This window comes from Nycticebus coucang, unplaced genomic scaffold, assembly GCF_027406575.1.
Source record: "Nycticebus coucang isolate mNycCou1 unplaced genomic scaffold, mNycCou1.pri scaffold_53, whole genome shotgun sequence".
NCBI classification, from domain to species: Eukaryota; Metazoa; Chordata; class Mammalia; order Primates; family Lorisidae; genus Nycticebus; species Nycticebus coucang.
The window spans coordinates 805,124-812,790 of record NW_026515583.1 but is presented as its reverse complement, the minus strand read 5'-3'; the positions used below and the strand labels follow the sequence as shown (position 1 = coordinate 812,790).

Below are 7,667 nucleotides of genomic sequence, written 5' to 3'. Positions count from 1 at the left end.
AAGAGTGAAAGTTTGATCTCTGAGCTTCTGCACAGCTATGAACACAGTAAGTAAAGCAAGCAGACAGCCCTCAGAATGAGAGAAGATATTTGCAGGTTATTTTTCTGACAAAGGCTTAATAACCAGAATCCACAAAGAACTTAAAATTATTAACAAGAAAAGAACAAGTGATCCCATTTCATTGTGGGCAAGAGAATTGAACAGAAGCTTCTCTGAAGAAGACAAGCATGTGACCTACAGACACATGAAAATCTGCTCATCATCTTTAATCATCAGAGAAATGAAAATCAAAACCCCTTTGAGATATCATCTAACTTCAGTAAGAGTAGCCCACATCGCAAAATCAACAAACTACACGTTAGTGTGGATGTGGAAAGAAGGGAACACTTCTGCATTGCTGGTGGGAATGGAGGCTAATATGTTACTTTTGGAAAGAAGTTTGGAGAACACTTAAGGAACTAAAAGTAGACCTGCCATTCCATCCTGCAGTTCCTCTACTAGGTATATATCCAAAAGACTAAAAGTAATTTTACAACAAAGATATTTGCATCAGATTGTTTATTGTGGCTCAATTCATAATTGGCAACTCATGGAAGAAGCTCAAGTGCCTTTGAATGGATTAATAAATTGTGGTATATGTATATCCTGGAATATTATGCAGCCTTTAAAAAGATGGAGACTTTACCCCTTTTATGTTTACATGGATGGAGCTGGAACATATTCTTCTTAGTAAAGTATCTCAAGAATGTAAAAAAAAAGTATCCAGTGTACTCAGTACTATTATGAAACCAATTTATAATCACACACATTTTCATATGAAAGACAAAACAGAAATATAGCCCAGGATGAAGGAGGGGAAGGGAAAGGGTGGTTGGAGGGTGGGAGGGTAAAACAGTGAGACCTCGTCTATCATGCATATTGCAAGGGTACATATCAAACCCATTAAGTGTACAGTACAAATGTCTTACCACAATAATTAAGTGAAGTGAAGGCTTTGTTAACGAGTTTTATGTAAGGATTCTAAATTGTATATAAAATCAGCACATTATATCCCATTAATGCATTAATGTATACAGTTATGATTTAATAAAATAAAGAAGGGGAAAATTTAAAATAAATAAAGTCCCAATTAGGTAGTAATGGCTCTGTCTTAACAGGGGTCAGTACCTCTGCACCAGAATCAGTGGCTCCACCCTTAAAGTCTGAAAAGAGGTTAGTGCTACTGCCCTCAGTGCAATGTCGCATGCATTTCTTTCTCCCAAATGTCCCTCTCTTCCCATTCCTCTCTGCCTCTACTGAAGTCACTGTTTCCCAGCTTCTATCCATATAATGAATGCCCAGACCACCAAGGGAATGGCCACACACTCTGAGCTCTGCAGGAGGTAGACCTTCAGACTGCCAGACAAGGGGGAAAGCTTGGAATGAAAGTTCAGAATTGCAGGAAGAGTATTTATTTTCATGCTGAGCAGGATAATGCCTAGGCTTATGGGGGGGCCACTCTGGAGGAGGAAGAGGCCTGTATTTAGCAGCTCTCACTCTCACTCAGGGGGTAAAATGAGAGGTCTTTTGTCCCCTGCTCACTTGCAGAGAAAACAATGCAGCATGCCTCCTGCTTTGGGGAGGGGACTCTTTTTCTCCTGGCACAGGCTTTCTACCTGGAATTTGTTCATTAGCACTTCTTTCTTGGAGTCACAGGTTTACACAGCTGGTATCATGTGTGCTTGTCTATCTTTTTTCCTATCTCAGCTCCCCTCTTTCAGTTTCAGAGGCCAAATCTGTTCAGAATCTCCCCTTCTGGTCAGGAGCCTGTGGGGAAACTTGCCTCTAGTGGGCCATCTTCCTGCCCACCTCTGTCGAGTACTTTTAAGAGAATAAATTCTAAATGGCTGCATAAAGCCTGAAATATTAGAAGAAAATTAATCAGGTACTGCTCGTTAGTATACAGTAAACCTTTCTAGTTTTCTAGCCTTCTTCCTCTAGGCTCCCTGGAGCAGTTGAAACCTTAAATACAAAGGGTTTAAAATGAAAAACATCCAGCCTGGGACAAGTGTCTACATTTCAGTTTGTGATCTGTTTCACTGCAGGAGTTTTGGTGAAAGTGAAAAAGTCATACCTGGTGCTCTTCTGTGTGTCTTCCCGTCGGGCCTTCCTAGAGCCCAGAGTTAGACCTTTCTTCTTGTCCTCATGGAACACAGCTTGTGTGTGAATCCAGATTTAAGCCTTAAAATAATGATGGTCTTCAGTTGATTGATGCTTTCCTCCAGGAACAAGACATCACTGGGACCAATGAACTTGCATTCTTGGATTGTTTGATGGATTCACAGATAACCTGGGTGATATTACTTTTCAGTAATAATGCAGTTGACACACTGCTTTCCAGTCAGTGGTAAGGTACATTTCTTCATGTTTTTATGTACATTTTCTTTTTCTGAATGCTCTTTGGTGACCACCACTTTGGTTTTGGCACTGGATGCTAAATCCACAGCACCACCATTCCTTTTATCATCTTCCCAGAAATTGTCCAGTTAGCCAGGTCACTTTATCTGGAAACCTGCATTGTTCCTATCATTGTTAGATTGACATGTCCCCCTCTAATCATTGCAAATGATTCATGGCTGGAGAAAAAAGACATGTTAATATGCTGTTTAGGATATTGTATCCTCATTGATAAGTGACATATGTTTGTAATTTCCCCCTTATAATAATATATTTTCTCCAATTTTATTTATTTATTTTTTTTTGTAGAGACAGAGTCTCACCTTATCACCCTCGGTAGAGTGCCGTGGCGTCACACAGCTCACAGCAACCTCCAAATCCTTGGGCTTAGGCGATTCTCTTGACTCAGCCTCCCAAGTAGGTGGGACTACAGGCGCCCGCCACAACGCCCGGCTATTTTTTTGTTGCAGTTTGGCGGGGCCGGGTTTGAACCCACCACCCTCGGCATATGGGGCCGGCGCCCTACCCGCTGAGCCACAGGCGCCGCCCTATTTTCTCCAATTTTAATATCAGGTGTACACAGATCAAGTAGAATGATCTTGAAGTATTTTTTCTTTTTCTATCATCTATAAGATTTGGCACGATCTGTTTTTCGAAATTATCTTTTACTTTTATTTATAAATATCAGTTGTCTATTTTTTGAGACTTAAAAAAAATAATAAGTTAACTAATGATTCCATCCTGAATCTGAGTCAAAGCATTCTATTATAGACATACTCTTATCCGACAATGTGAATGTTACTTTCTTTGCATTATTATCATTATTGCTCAATATTTTGATGTAGCAATTGTCTGATTTCTTTTCTGAATGTATTTATGTTCATTCATTCTTTACGAGGTTTTTGTTTCTAGTCCTTATCTTAAACATTGTTATTGTTATTAAATTTTAAGCCTTTTTAATTTTGTGAAGGCAAAAAAAATGGAAACCTAATAAACACATGTATATTATGTAAAAATAAACAAATAAAAAAAGAATAACAGCTGTTTCCTTGCCTGCATTGATTACATCTTCATTGGCTTCATGTTGTATTGGATATGGACCACGCCATCCTCAAACTCAAGAGCTGCCCACTCAATGATACGTTCCCTTATATCATCTCCAGGTTTCCCAAATTTGGCTTTTCCATTTACATCTTTATGAATTGATAAACACTCAATTATTTTCTCATTGTTTTCTCCCTTTATAAGGTGAGATACCTAAATCTGAGGAATATGAATGTCTTCTGGAGCAAATGTGCCAATATCCACAATTTCTCCAACCTCTACCACTGTTATTTCTGCAGCTTTGCTCATTGGAAAATTGAAATTCCTCCTGATTTTCCTGAAAATTACATTTCCTGCTCATTCTGCCTTCCAGGCTTTCACCAAAGCTAAAGCCCCTGTAATTGTTTCCTCCACAGTAAAGCACTGACCACTGAACTCCCTCACCTCTCTTAACCTGCTGGCAGTGATGATGCTGAAATCTTTTTTGTATTTGATTGGAATCCTCCTTCTTATACCAGGATCCCATACTTTGTGCTGGTGTTAAATACAGAAACCCCAGCCCCACCTGCAGGAATCCTCCCTGCAAGTGCACGCTGAGGTGTCAGCTCTACTTCTAATTCACCAGATAAGTACTGTCATTCAATTCTGCATTTTCTCCCCACTGCAGTAGACCATACATTTTATCTGCTTGTATTGAAGTCCAAAGTTGTCAACCTTTGCATGGTTGCTAACTGCAGCTAGTCCTTTTACTCCAGTAAGGTTCTCTGGAATTCCACACAGACCAAAACCACCAATCAGAACTGTTGCACCATTGGGTTTGTGTTTTACAGCTTCCACTGGAGTACTGGTAGAAAAATTGCAAACACGTCCCTGGGACCAGGCACCCCAGAGGCATGGGAAGAGGCACAGAACCACAGCCCACAGGAGAGTAGTTTGAAGGCAGCCATCTGTGAGCTGGAGCACGTCTGAGTATGTCAGTGTGCCTGGCCCAGGGTGCCACCAAATCACTGGGAAGGAACCGCCTACCAGGTGCTTGAATGTGCATCCAGTAACATCCTTGAGGCTGCCTGTACAAAGGGCCAGCCACACACTGCCTGCTGCTGGTTTATAAATAAGTGAGGCTGGGAGGGGTCCTCACTGGGGAGTGGAGGCTCTTGTCACAGTGTGGGCTGGTTGCAAAGGTTCATGGCCTCATAGTGGCCGGTTACTCTCCTGGATCTTGATGTGTTTGAGGCAGCTGTGCTGAAGTGCCCTTGGCTCTGCAGCCCCTAGGCCAGCCTTTCAGCTTTGATGGGGTGCAAATGGCCATCTTCCACTAGGTCAGCAATGATCCTTGGCCTGGGGTTCAGTGTCCTCCAGGGATGGGGTGGGGGTGTCCTGAGGGGCTTGCTACTTTTCCAAGCCACTGTGCTGTGAATGTGTGAGCTGAGGAGGGAGCATGCTTTCCTTCCCATGCCAGTGCAGCATTTTCAATACTCAAGTTGACCTAATTTTTATAGACTGGACATGTACCACATGGACATACTGGTACAGTAGGCCAAGTGCCTTATGTTGACCATCTCTATATGCTGCCCAGTTTGCTATAGTCCCTTGGCTGGTCAACTTACAAAGGTTCTATAGTAGTTAAAGTGAACACACTGCCTGAAGGAATTTACATGTTCAAAGCAATCCCTATAAAAATATCAATGTCCTTGTTCATGGAATTAGAAAAAGCAATTCTTAAGTTCATAAGGAACCAAAAAAGACAGAAAAGACAAAGCAATCTTCAACAAAAAGAAAAAAATTTGGAGGCATCACATTGCCTGACTTCAAATTATACTAGAAGGATATAGTGGCCAAAACAGTATAGGACTAGTGCATATAAAAATAGTCATGTAGATCAATGAAACATCATGGTGAACTCAGAAATTAAGCCACATACAGCTAACTGATGTTTGACAAAATTGACAAGAAGAAACACTAAGGAAAATTTGACACTCTTTCAACAAATGGTGTAGGAAAATGGAATTCTCATATGGAAAAGAATGAAGTTAGACCTATGTCCCCACCATATACAAAAATAAATGAATTAAACACTTGAATGGGAGACATGAAATTATAAAAATGGGAGAAGAAAACCTGGGAAAACTCTTCTGGATATTAGTCTAGGTAAATAATGCATGATTAAGACCTCAAAAGCACAGGCAATAAACAAAAATTTCAAAGTGAGACTTAATGAAACAATGAAGCTGCACAGCAAAAGAAATGATCAACCCAATTAACAGAAAACCTACAGAATAGAAGAAAACATTTGCAAACTATACATCTGACAGTGAACAAATATCCAGAATATACAAGGAACTCGAACAACTTGACAACAACAGAAAACTGTTACCCCCATTTAAACCCAGCCCTGGCCAAAAACTGCAAAAAAAAATTAAAAAATAATAATAATAAATAAAAAAAGACAAAAGATTAACATGCCAGGGAAAAATTAGAGTAAAAAGAACTCTTATACACCATTGGTGGGAATGAAAATTATTGTAACCTTTATGGAAAACAGTATGGAGATTTCACAAGGAACCAAATTAGAACTACTGTATGATATAGCAATCCCACTTTGGGGTTCCTTTGTCTTTTTATTAGATCATAACTGTGTACATTACTGCATTTAGGGGGTACAATGTGCTGATTTTATATACCGTTTGGAATATTTACATCAAACTGGTTAACATAGAGTTCACCTCACTTATTTAATTTTTGTGATTAGACATTTATACTTTACTATTATTTGGCATGTACCCTTGCAATATGCACAGTATGTGAGGTCCCACCAATTACCTCCTGCCACCTATCCACCCCACCCCCTACCCTGGCCCTCCTCTTCTCTCCTTCTTTCTGGACCACAATTGTGTTTTATCTTTTGTATGAAAGTGTGGGTGATTATATATTGATTTCATTATAGTATTGAGTACATTGTTTGTTTCTTTTTTGTCCATTCTTGAGATATTTTACTGAGAAGAATATGATCCAGATCCATCCCTGTAAACATAAAACTGGTAAAGGCTCCATCTTTTTAATGGCTGCACAATATTTCCTGGTATACAGATACCATAATCCACTTTTGGGTGTCTTCCCAAAGAAAAAGAAACCAATACATTAAAAGGACACCTGCACTAATATGTTTATCACAACATATTGCCATTATAGTAGCAAAAATATGGAATCAACTAGAGTGTGCATCAATGGCAGATTGGATAAAGAAAATGTGGGGTATATAAACAATGGAATACTACTGAGATGTAAAAAAAAAAAAATGAAATCATGTCTTTTTCAGCCATATAGATGAAATGCAGGCCATTACCTTAAGTGAAACAACTCAGACACAGAAAGGCAAATCCTGTATGTTCTCACTTGTTAAGTGAGAGCTGAATAATACATGTACACAGGAGCAGAGTGTGGAACAATGGATTTTGGAAGGGGGAGGAAAGTGGAGGATAGGAGGTTGCTTAGGGGGTACAATGTGCATTGCTTCAGTGACATGTATATGGAAAGCCCTGACTTCACCACAATGCATTATATCTATGTAACACAATTGTACTTATACCCCATGAATACATACAAATAACAATAAGTGGGAAAGAGTTAAAAATACAGTAAAATTGAAAAAGAAGACATACTGACTTCTTCAGTTCTATACTCACCATAGGTGAGATAGGCCTAAAGCCGTCAGAATCAGTATCCTGAGCAAAATGTCAATTCTAGTATAAATCCAAGGAAAAAAGCCTCAATAGAAGATAAAGAGCTTTATGCAGATCTTTGTAAGTTGATTAGTGAGTGCTCTCCTTCTTGCATTTGAAATTAGTATGTTTCCGACAGTGTTTGCCAAGTCCCTTTAGTTAGACGTTATAAATTACCTATATGGCTGCTCCCCTTGTGCTTCCCATTGCGCACACCTCCCTGAAGTGGGGTTTCCTTGTCCTTATTCCCTCAGGCAGGCAATATTCCAGACTTAGGTGCAATAAAATCCTAACCTGAAAGAAGGTCTAACGGGGTTTAAATTTGTCGAGTCTCAAAAATGAGTGTTGTCAGTTGGAAAAAAAAAATAGATGAAATAACCATGCAGTTAAACTATGAGTCTCTTACCTGAGGGCATATATATAGACAGAAAATGTGACTACAAGTCAAAAAATATTCAGGTTTGCAAT

The 7,667-nt window shown here is 39.4% G+C and overlaps 1 pseudogene; it reads right to left on the bottom strand.

The window, feature by feature from the left end:
* Window positions 1–2,285: 2,285 nt before the first annotated feature.
* Window positions 2,286–4,427, bottom strand: LOC128579427 (succinyl-CoA:3-ketoacid coenzyme A transferase 1, mitochondrial-like; annotated as a pseudogene).
* Between the last annotated feature and the right edge of the window lie 3,240 nt (window positions 4,428–7,667).